This window comes from Brachionichthys hirsutus, chromosome 16 (assembly GCF_040956055.1).
Source record: "Brachionichthys hirsutus isolate HB-005 chromosome 16, CSIRO-AGI_Bhir_v1, whole genome shotgun sequence".
NCBI classification, from domain to species: domain Eukaryota; kingdom Metazoa; phylum Chordata; class Actinopteri; order Lophiiformes; family Brachionichthyidae; genus Brachionichthys; species Brachionichthys hirsutus.
The window spans coordinates 4,888,301-4,900,937 of NC_090912.1; positions in this window are offsets into that span (position 1 = coordinate 4,888,301).

The window sequence follows — 12,637 nt, forward strand, 5'->3', positions numbered from 1 at the left end:
AATATTCAAAGGCTAATGAAGCTGCAAGAAACGCTGTTGTTGAATGCATCGCGGTCACCCTGAGATCAGCAGCATCATCACAGAGACCTGATGGCACACTTTATTTTCCTGTTGCTGTTTGCAGAGTTTTGGGGAAAGGAGGAAGAAACTTAAAGTATTTTTTTTACCTTGATGAAATTGTTTTGCTGTGTTTTTGTGTTGTATGTTTTTACTATTGGGTCTAGAGCCTGTAATAAAGTTTATAATAATAAGGAAGAAAAGGACTGAATTAGGAAATAATTTGGCACGAGGAGAGGCAGGGGGGGGGGGGAGTCACATTTCCTGCTGACATACAGTTTATTCCATTTCTAATGACTAATCAACATACTGTATAAATCCATGTTGTGCTGCTGGTCCAATGCTTCAGCTCAATTATTAATTAATGCACAAATGGAAAAATGCGCCTCTGCAACTGGTTGCATTTGATCTGTTTTATTTATAACCAGTATTCTCTCAGTGGAATAATGGAATAACATAAACATAGTGTGATAATTATTGGAGATTTTATTTATTTATAAGACAAACACACACACACACACACACTCGCACCGTCATGCTTTTCAGTATCTAAAGGACTTGCACTCTACTTGAAGCCTCAGTTTTCACTGCAGTGCTGATTTTCTTGCCTTTAACTTGATTGTACAATTTTACACATTACAAATATTGTATAGTTCATAGTCAAAGCTCGTGTGTTGCATATTGGTTTGTCTAGGATTGCTGCTTAATCAGTGAAGGTGTCCAGGTTCATCATTATTCTCTGCAGGATACCCATGTGCACCCTTCATTACTAAATGCATGACATGCATCTTCATAAGGGCCGAGATGAGCAACGCAAACGCCGCCTCACGGCTGTTGATGAGTGGAGTAAGAGGTCCCTCTGCTGGATCGGCTCGCACACGCTATCAATGACATGGATGGAGGGAAGATTCCTGGAATATATCCCAATTCCATACGGCGTCTCCCTCGACTGCCTCCGCCTTCCTGCTTCTTATATTTGCAGTAATGAAGGGATTGCATTGGTCTCAGCCAGCGCTCCCTTCGAATAAGTCCCGATTAATAGAGAGCAAGCATCCAGCCATCATCAGATTCATGTGCTTGATACTTGCTTAAAATCACAGATACAAAGAAAAATGTGTGTTAAGTTTGTGCTCCTTTTCAGCATCGTAGTGCTAATGTAGCAGCAGCTTTTTCGTCAACACGAATGTTAATATTTGTTTATAATATTTTATCTAGTATATAATTTCAGAAAGGCGATGACCCAGAGTCTGGAAATCCAGTGGTGTTTTGCTTTGTTTAACGCTGTTCCACGTGCAACAAAAGCCTGAGGCGGCGACATGATGCACATGTTGGTGTTGAATGTTTTGATCATTTAATGTGATTAAAGTTGTAATTAATTGCAGTCAATCAGTGGAGCTGCATGGTTGAGTTGAATGTTAGTGTGTTACCATTTCTATTAATTGTGCTGCATGTATTGAAGCTTTTCACTGTGGTCTAAATGCAAGCATAGACATTAAAGTGCCTTCCCAATCACCCAAGACAACAGGAAGACGTTGCACAGAGACAAATTAATAATGTTATCGTCTCACATTTTAGTGATTGGTTGTGCGTCAGTGTGAACTGAGGCTGAGCTGTACAGCGTATGATTCAAACACAAACACTGACTTGAGGTGTAAATCTGATATGTGACCGTTTCTGGAAGACTGGATGAGTGGCTGATAAGATCTGAGGTCTGTTCTTAGTGACCAGGTATCCCTCATCTCTTTTTATTTACCTTGAAATTCTTGTTTTTTAAACCTCAATAAACATATTGATACCAGTAGAATATGATCTCTGCATTTGTTTCTCTCGCAGTTGTTTCCTTTCATGAGCTTTAAATATGACAATAGGTAATTAATTATGTATTAATGGACAGTAGTGAATATCATTACCTCAAAAATATTATGGATTGTTCCATTCCAAATAACAATTATTATTTACCTATTTATTTATTTCGCTTACAGTGATCCTTGACTGTTTTGATAAATCTGTCTAAAAAACACAAGAATATACCTCTACTACGTAAATACATGTACAAAAATATATAATTATTTTTTATAAGCTATAAAATCCATTAGTTTGGGGCCTTTTCTATCACCAGAGGGAGACATAGGCCATGTCTGAACTACCCTTTGTTTTAAGGTATCGTCATCTGGACTAAACACGTCATGATTTTTGATGCTGTGCATTTACAGTAAGATGCTGTTCAGATTTGCCTTGAAGTTGAACTAACACATCCCAAGTAAAGTTTCAACAGTCAATGCACTTAAAATGCTCATGAAGATTTTTCCTAGGCTGTTCTATTTGACTGCATTTATTTAAGTCAAAACCATCAAACCTGAAGGCCTGGCAATCTAGTTCTACACACCTTCCAAGTTTTCAACATGAGTGATGCAGAGGAGGGACTTGAAGTGACCTCTAAGATGCAGCTACACATAAAGACAATAGTGTAAAGATGAAGGTTTAATGGATGAAGCACATTCTTATTATCTACATTTATTAACTGCTGCCACATCCTCTCACTCGATCACAAAGTAAGAGGCTCCAAAATTAGTCGTCTCATTTTCACCACTGAGAGGAAGGAGCTGGATAATTAGATCTCGGGTATCTTATCCCAATTCCTGCTAATGTCTCGTCGCCTTCGGCTCAACTTCAGATAAAGCTGCCGATGAACAAGAGGATGCAAGTGCAGAAAAAAAACATTCAACCTGACTGGGTGAAGACTTTTTGTAAAAATTACTTTCAGGGGACAGAAAGCTCATATCATGATTAGATAATTATGACCTTGACCTTGGTGTGTTATGAAGTAGTGAAAGTTGAAACAGCTTCCCCTTTCCCTTCATGGGTTGAATACTTTGCTCAAGGCGCTGAACGAGGACTTGCAAACGGGAGGGTTCTGATTTGACTTTCATCAAATGGGCTTAAATTTGAATAACCCGCGTCCTTACAATAAAAAGTGCCCAGAATGAAAATGCTGCAAGTTGCAGGAAGCACTTACCTTTATTTTTAAATGCAGACACACAATGATGAAGAGTCTCTATGAACCATACAGTAAAGTTTTTTTTTTTTTTAATCACGCTGCCCCACAGAAATTTTACTAGACTGTCATACATTTGTGAAATGTTTTTTCTTTCTTTCTTACAACGCAGTTTTCAAAACCGCTAAAGACACATTCTAACAGAATAATGGCCAATCCGGTGGTAACCACACTGAAATAGCTAGACTATTTTAGCAGAATAAACACAATGACAATAAACAATGATCCTTTGTTGCACAACTGAATTATTTCTTTTTCATTTTTATGTATATATTTATTTGTTGGGAGCCTCATTGGGATCCAGATTGTGACAAAACGAGTGAACTGATGTTAGCATGCTGGAAGATGATTGTGGGTCGAGTTGAAAATATCACATCTTCTAATCTTCTGCACTCCTGTGAAATCTTAAGTGTCTCAATCAGCATGCAGAGCAGACCTGCACAGCTCAGAGCGGCAGCCACCTGAGATTTGCAATCTATACTTTTAATCGTGGCGTGCAATGGGAGGAAATCTGAATACCTCACTTTCAATGCCAAGTAAAAGTAGCACAAGTACTCAGGGAAAAACAGCGACGTGAGGATTACAGTGCTTGCTGATTATTTATTATTTTGCCTGTCCCTTTGGCGGTCAATGACGACACAAATTACAGTAAAGCTTCATGGTTAAAAACAGGAGAACATGCAGCGATGCACTTTCTACTAACTAGTTGTGCCGAGACTCTTTCAGCGTTATTGGAGTCATCGATTATTTTCTTCACAGTAACATGGTGCATCTCGAACTTTCAAATTACTATCAGACAACAAGATGACTTTCTGAGAATTATTATTATTATTAGAGTTAAAAACTGAGGTAAAAATAAAATGTAACACATTTAATCCAGCGACTAGCTATTATAATGTGTAACAATCAAAAACTGTTTTTAACAAATTTGTACAAATCTTTTACAAAAAAAGCAGCAGCAGCAAAAAAAACAACAACATTGTTCAATAAGGCGGGCAGCATGGTGGTGCAGTGGTCAGCGCTGTTGCCTCACAGCAAGAAAGTCACGGGTTCAAATCCGACTTTCTGTGAGGAGTATGCATTGTTCCCTCCGGGTTCTCTCCGGCTTCCTCCCACCACCAAAAACATGCAAAGTAGGTGAATTGCTAACACTAAATTTCCCATATGTGTGTGTGTGTGAATGATTGTCTGTCTGTCTGTGTGTGGCCCTGCCATGAACTGGCGGCTTGTCCAGGGTCCAAAAACATGTTGTATGTACGTATAAATCCCCCCCCATCGGAAAACGCACCACAAGGTACCGGTAGTTAAAAGTCCAGACATTCATGAAGCGGTCTGATGGCCCCCGGACTGGCCTGGGCTCTTCTGTCCCTGTACCGGAGGACTGCTGCCGTCTCTCTTGCTCTGTCCAGGCAGCTTGTTCATCTTGTCCTTCAAGGCCTTAAAATTGTACAGCTTGCTAAAAGAGAAGCTGCTTGGAGTCTTTCCTTCTTCCTGGCTGTGTGTAACATGTGCAGACGCCGTTTGGTTGTGAGAATGAGGCCGGATCTGCGGCAGTAAGCTAGAGTGTGTGTGGAGAAAGGAGGCCTGGGGCTTTGGGTGAGGATGCTGGTTGGTGGGCGGCCCTGTTTTCACCCCGCCCTGTGCCGCCAGAGGTTGCCGTGGCAGCTGCTGGCTGCTGGAAGCCTCTTTCCGTCCAGCTGAAGACCCAGCTGCCGCTGGAGGCGGTGGTCTGGAGGGAGGTCTGCTTGAAGATGAGGCCTTATCCTGGGAGCTGCTGTGGAGCACCTTGCCTCCACCAGAATGAACCCCCGACCGGGGGCGAGAGAGTCTGGACGGTAGGAGAGGTAAAGACACTCCACCGTCCTGAAGAGAAGAGGGAGGAAAATATGACACTATTTATTATAAGAGTATCAAAAAGAAATATGTAGAATAGCCTAAGAGCTTTGGATAAAGAGACAAATCCCTGCTTTCAGTAGTTTGGGGGGGAGTATTACGTTTTCTCCCACTGTCCCGGAGCGACATACAAATTTAACGACTTGGAGCAGAACTTGGGTTTAATGAATTTGATGCAGTGCAAATGATGTCACAATCCCATTAAAGACACAGGCCCGACTTTTCACAAGGTTTCCTCTGAGGGAGTTAAACTTTTACACTTCAACAGGCACCAGCTCCTCCTATTGCATTATATCAATGTGCATCTGATGCAGTATAGAATTTGTACACTCATGAATGCTAAGCTAAGAAATGCTAAAGCTTTGTTGCAAGTGGAGAGATCCATTTAATCGTTAACAGTGCATGACAGGACAAAGTTACAATGTGCCATCAACACTTCGCTGCAAGAATAGACGCTGTTTGACAAAAAAAGCGGCAATGAACGTGAGACCATCAATCTTTCACCAGCTCATTAACACTGCAGGCAGGGCGAGCGTGCACAGCGCCTTATTAAGAGCGTGTCACTTTAACTCACACGCAGACGCCATCTTCAATATGAACAGGCGTCGTGTGCTTCCACTGACTGACGCTCTGCTGGCATTGACGCAACAGACCCTGAAGCACGCACACACGCGCGTGCCCACACACACGATAAGTAATTCATTTTTAAAGACTTCATTATCGGAAAGGTTTAAACGATGTACAACAAGAGTCAACTTGTTGCTCTTGTTGTATTTGCCGAGTCTTTTGAGTTGTGTGTCATTAAATTCTGGGATCCTCGTTGCTGCTGGTTCCAGTACGGAACGTAACACAGCCCCTTTGACCTCACAAATTAATGGCTTATCAAGGAAACACCAATATGATTGATAAAATGTACTATTGATTTTTTTTTTATATGGGCTGGGCTGAAGGCTTTGGGTTCCTAACTGTTTTTTTACCTTCTGCCCTTCGGCCTCTTCACTCGATGGACTTTGGCGTCTCCACTCCAGGCCGTCGGGTCCTAATGGCGAACCGTCCACCGCCTTCTCTTCACCTGGTTTAGGGTCACCTGTGGATGGTTGCTTTGCCTCTGCATTCTGATTGGTTAATTCTTGTGAAGTCGCTCGTCCGTCGGCCAATCGCTCTGCCGCCGGTTGGTTTAGCGCCCGCCTCCTCTTGGCGGCTTGTGACTGGGACCCCTTGTGTTTAGATACCGAGTCCGTCAAGGCGTTATCCTGTTTAAGACGGCCCGCTGTTCTCTGCGCCTCCTCGCCGCCGGTCCTTTGTGGCCCCGGGGAGCCTCGCTCCACACTCCTCTCCGCCACAACCCATTTCTTCTTTTCATCCACTTTGCTCGCATTTTCTTCATTTCCCGTTTTCTCCTCCTCCGCCCCCATTTTCACCATTTCATATAAAGGAGAAGAGACACTAGCAGATAATGAGAAACTCGACGATTCACTGCTGCAGCTGCTGCTGTTAGCGGAGACCGACGTAGCAGCGCTAGTGTCATGACTCACGCACGCGGGACTCGTGGCGTGGGTCGTCGTAGCATCAGAACCTTTAGAGCTCACGCGATCCTCCACCAACAAGTGGCTGTGGTAAACGGCGTGTAATAAAACAGACTCGTGAAAAGGAGAGTCGCTGCATTCATAATACTCGTCTGACGCCGTGGACAGAGTGGAGTCCGTCCTTGAGGAGAGGTACCCGTCACTACGGTCGGACGTGGGCGTCCGGGGGTCCAGAGCGGGCACAAGAGTCTCAGGTGTCAGCGAGCGTATGTCTGGCACAGGTGTGTCAAACAAATGCAAGCACAGGGGGCCTTCAGGTGTGTGCGTGCTCGCCCTTGTCTTAACACCGTCTGTGGACGCGTGTGGCTTGTGTGTGGCAGGACCCGCTTGTAAAGACTCTAATGCAGCCGCTGCAGCGCACGACGTTCCCTGAAGTTCACGCCGTAGGTCGGTTTTGTGCGGCGTCACATTATCTTCATCGTGCACTTTAGAAAACTCGCAGCTTGTCTTGGCTCTTTCTGCTCCCATGGCCCCACCGGCTATCGGTGATTCTGATTTGCTGTCTGCAGACAAGATCCTCGGATCGACCTCTTTTGGAATTCTTTGTTGAGTATTGGCGCGTTTTGTCTCTGAGACATCGGCGATCAAAAACTCTCGCAGGGCATGTCGGTCGGTTTCAGCAATCGGATGCTGTGATCCGATTGCAGCCTCATTCGACGCCTCCTGGGAAGCCGTGCTTTGTCTCTGCTGTGGAGATATGAAGGTATCTCCGTTAAAATCTGCACCTTTTTCTGCTCCTTTGCTTCCACTGTTGTTCTGCGGCTCTGGGACGGGCTCTGGTATTTGTTTCACGAGCACCACCGCTACACCTGCGTCGCTGTGAGCCGCCTGCGGCTCTGCGCTGACCGCACGCCTCCTGATGACGCCGACGTCTGGAGCTTTCTCACCGTCGCTGGCGACGCCTTCTTTAATCAGCAGCTTGACGGTGCGGGGTTTCGGAATGGGAGGAGTTGAAGACGGCGACGACGAAGGGATGGGAGGACTTGCAGCAGAGGAGCTTTCCGTTTGTGTGTGTGAATCACATGCATGTGGTAGCGCCGTCGTTATTTGTTGCATTGTCTTTAAGTCCCCGGGCCATGAAAGGTTTAAGGTGTGTGTCCCGTTCCTGGCAGCAGTTGGTGTGTGTGAGCTCATAATTTCTGTTAACTTCATGTCGGATCTCGTGAGGGGGTTGAGCTGTGGATTGTTTGCGGCGGCCGCGTGGGAAGGCCTACCTTCGTTAGGAGTGGAGGCTTTGTTGCTGGAATGGGGAAGTGCGTGTGACATGAGGCGAGGTGTGGCGCTGTGGCCAGCATCGAGAATGGGATGCGACTGCTGCCCATCATCAGTAATGAGAGCTCCAGCAGCGTCTTGGTTAGGCTCTGGCTTTGGTTGGGGGGCTGGCGAGTTCTGTTCCGGTGCCTCCGCTTCCCTTTTGACGTGACAAGGCGGTGTGTTGCGCGGTGTCGGCCGAGCGCCGTCCGGCAGTAGCCCTCCGACCTTTACTTCATTCGGAGCAGGTCGGAGTCGATTCCTTTCCTCGTATTTTGCTGTGACCTGTCTGGGGGTCGCCACCTCTGGCAGGGTTTCCTTTGGCACGCTAAAGGGACTGCTAAACCTGATTGCGCTGCTCTTTTCAAACATCTCCGATCGCTGCAGATGGACCTGAGTTGGTTTGGTGGAGTCACGAATGTTAATGAACCCGATCACATCGCTGGGGGGGTCGGGCTCTGGCCAGGTGGGCAGGTATGATATTAAGCATGCTTTCTCCAGATCGATGAGTCCAGGGTGGACGGGCAGAGCTTCTCGTGTGGCTTCTTTATCAGCTCTCTGCCGCTCCCTCATCTTGCTGTCGAGGACTTTAGCGTTCTCTGGACTCTCAGTCTGTTTGGGGCTGTTGAGGCGATCAGACAGGGTGGGGCTGGAGCTGTGGTCGCCTAAAGCCAGGGCGTATTTTGGGTTATACAGTTTCCTTGCTAAATCAGCAGACGGAGGAGCCACTGAGACCGGCTGTGGGAGGGGCTCCGGTTCAGGTTCAGGCTCCCGGACAACGTGCTGAAGGTCAGCCAACCGGGAGGTCATGTAGAGTGTGCAAAACAGCTTGTCGAAAGCGTCCACCGCCTGGCCTGTAACCACGGTAATGAAATTTCTGTCCAGCCGTGACGACATCCAAGTGAAACTGCACACAGAAGAATACAAAGTTTACAAAATAGAATCACCAGTCAATTGCCATAATTGACCCCCCCCCCGCACACACAGTCAATGTCACGCTGAAAGACACAAAGACCGGTGCTCAAACAGAGATAATCTCTCTCTCTTTCTCATCTTCATCTCTTTCTCAAGCTCTCATTGACAAAATATATATAAAATGCACCGACCTGTATGAACCAGAAACAGCTTTATCGCCGTCAATGAACATGAATCTGTGGCCCATCCGCCCTCTGACCTTGGTGGAGGACCGTGTGTAGAATTCTGCTCCTCCTGTGTAACGTACACGAAGGTGCTGCGACACACAAAGAGTGCAGATGTCAAACATCTCCTGATTGCAGAGTTAAGCTTTATAAATTAAGATTGCCTGCGTAACATAAAGTCGTAAGACAGGGAGAAACCGCAAAGGACATCAAAACTACTATCCATAGCATAGAGTGGCAAGAATTCAAATACCGGTAACAAAGAAATATCATGAAACATGCTCACCTTCCTTTTGTAATATTTATCATTATAATATATATATCAGGTATTTTCAATCCGCATACTACCACAATTCTTTGTTAAATCATTCTCACATTATCATAAACATGTGTTAAGTAGATAAATACTATGTAGGACATGACTTTCATATCAAATAGTAGACAAATAATAAAAATATCTGTTTAAATGAAATACACAGCTAATTGAGCACACAAATAAAACAATAATTTAGGGATTTAATTAAACCCTACAGACTAAACACTTGCTACCCTTGAGGAAACTGCTCAACGATTTAAAACTGCTTCCGAGTTCTTTCTCTCACTGCACCTGATACTATGATTGAACGTTACATAACCAGTTTCATGTTTGGGAGTTTCATATTTTTTCTACGTATCTTGACTACCATTGTTTGAGTCATCTCTGCTCATCTCTGTCTGTAGCTGTATCAGGATATCCATCAAATTAAAATCTGGTGTCCCACAGGGCAGGGGTCACATAATTAACTGTTCTTGTTGGTTTTGTGATACTGAGCACATACAACTCCTCCAACAGACCCACAGCAGCGACCGTGCAGCTGAACAGCAATAAATTCAAAGAGCTGCAGTGTGTTAGATACCTAACATTGTACGTGTTTAAGGTAAGAATTTAAACCTGAGGATTTTCACATCTTTATTTAGAACAACCACACTTAACAGTGTTAAATGCTGCAGTAGTTGACTTGGTGTTACTCATTGGTCATCGGTCAAACAGCCCTCTAAACTGTAAATGACAGATATAAAACATAAAGCCTTAGGTTTTGTCTATGAATGAAAACTATTAGAGATGTGGGATTGCAAGAAATACTACATATAATTATTCTATTAGTAGCTGTGAAATTCAGAGAAAAGCAATGTGTATCTCCTCTGTTTAATCTTGCTGCCTGTTGATATACTCTTAGAGCAAATACAGCTTGTAGTATTTCTAAATACTAACATCCCACACTTGAATGAACACACCATTTATTTAAAGACACATTTAAGTCACGGCACCGAGCCTGTCTGACAGAAAAACTTTCATTTCCCTTTCTCTTTTCTGCTCCACCCTTAAATGTCTCTTTTCCATTTGAATGACTGCGCATAGAAAGTGTTTGCCTTCAGCGCCGCGCTGAGCAGAAGAGTTATCCTCCTTTGCATAAAAATGTTACCAAACCCGATTTAGCTTCTGCTGAGAACACCGTCCCAGCTAACAGAGACACTGTGGATTTACACACCTGATTTGCTTTACGCAAATATTTACCCCCCCCCCCCATCGGAAAAGGGGGGGGAAAGGTCGGTTTTTACTTTTCCTGAAACTCCCTCAGCCGAGCAAAGATGACGCAGAATCCGGTAACTCTCGTCTATGAATTCGTTATCCTCCTCTCATCCTGTCTGGCCACTTCTCCACCCGACCTACTTCCTTTTGTCATGCAGTTTACCGGAAAAAATTAATAAACACACACACACACACACACACAAAACCCCCACCTCCAGCTTTCATCAAGCTGTTACATGTGTCTTCCATTCCTGTCATCATTTAATTTTGCTCCAAATTGAATATGTCCCTAACTGTCCCTGGCACAGCTGTGCCTACGCTTGTTGAGGACATGTAATGCAATCGCTTGTCCCCGCCACATACTAATCTAGCCCTTTCTATGACTTGTCAATACCAATTTAATCACAAATAGTTATGCGCATTGAAAATGTTATGTCGATTATCTACAATTGTATGTGCATGTTTGAATGTTTCCTTAATGATCGTCATTGGGGGCGGGGCTTTTTCTGATTTCTACCCCATAATGCAACTTTAACTACAAAACCATTAAGATATATAATCCACAGTTCACCTGCCATATTTGCACCAGCGGCGTTGAGTCAACAGCCACGGTTTGGCAGGTTGACAGAAGCATGTGTCTCAAGAGCACAATGCACCGGTGCTACAGTTGGGCTTTCCCCGTAAGTTACATGTTCCGACTTGATCAAAGACTGAGAAATTGCCTTTTGATAATTAACCAAAATCATTTCTATTTAATGTGTTTTAAGGCAGGCTGGAACGGCTGGAGAAAAGTAGCAGGTGTGTTTATGTGATAGGAGCGTGTCAGCGAGGATGAAGGGAAAGGTCTGCAAGACAGTGGTGAGGCCAGCCATGATGGACGGCTTAGAGACAGTGTCTCTGAGGAAAAGACAGGAGGCGGAGCTAGAAGTGGCAGAGATGAAGATGCTGAGATTCTCCTTGGGAGTGACCAGGTTGGATAGGATTAGAAATGAGGCAATAAGAGGGACAGTGAAGGTTAGACGTTTTGGAGATAAGGTCAGAGAGGACAGACTCTGATTGTTTGGACATGTCCAGAGGAGAGACGGGGACTATATCGGTAGAAGGATGCTGAGGATGGAGCTACCAGGGAACAGGGCTAGAGGTCGACCCAGGAGAAGATACATGGACGTAGTGAGGGAGGACATGAGAGTGGCTGCTGTTGGGGAGGACGATGCAAAGGACAGGGTGAAGTGGAGAAGGTTGGTTTGCTGTGGCAACCCCTACTGGGATGAGCCAAAAGTACAGTAGTAGTAGTAGTAGTATTGTTGAAACAATGCTAACTCAGAGCAGTATAACACACATATCAAAACCCGGAGCGCAAATTCAGAACATTTAGAAATACAATCCAAAGATGAAAGATTCTCAGCTAAGAGGAACATTTCCTGTCTAGGATGGAAGCTACATATTTAGTTCATAAATGACTGATAATGAATTGTCATCATCTTAATCTGGTAATTTGTAAATGGAATTTCGTTGTGTGTGTTTGTACTGTGTGTATTGCATGCATAATGATAGTGAATAAAGAGCAAAATTATGGAATGAGTCACACTCCCTTCATCATATCTTGCTTTACGTTGTAATAAATGTCTGTATTTGTTCTGAGAAAAGTAAATGAATACATAAAAATAATTAAAATATATATTGTAAATATTGGACTTGCAACTACAGGCCCGATAAAGAATCAAGATTCAAGATTCAAGATTCAAGATACTTTATTGTCATTATGCGAGCATAATAAAATCGGGAGAAGGCCCACGGCTTAAGGCACACATCATAACATATGTCAAATCAAAAACTAAATTCTTTCTCTTAAGAAACAATATATACACACACACATACACCCACCAGGACAAAACATTCACTACTACAGAAAACATCATTAGACCACTGTACAAAACGAGCAAGCGGGTCTCACCTTGAGGTGTCCAGCGTGCATGTTGGCCCTCTGACACATGGACAGGAAATGAGTTAGCGTGGTGTGTTCCAACAGGATGTAGACGGAAACCTTCCTCTTGAAGCCAGCGTCCAGCAGGTCTCGAAAGATATC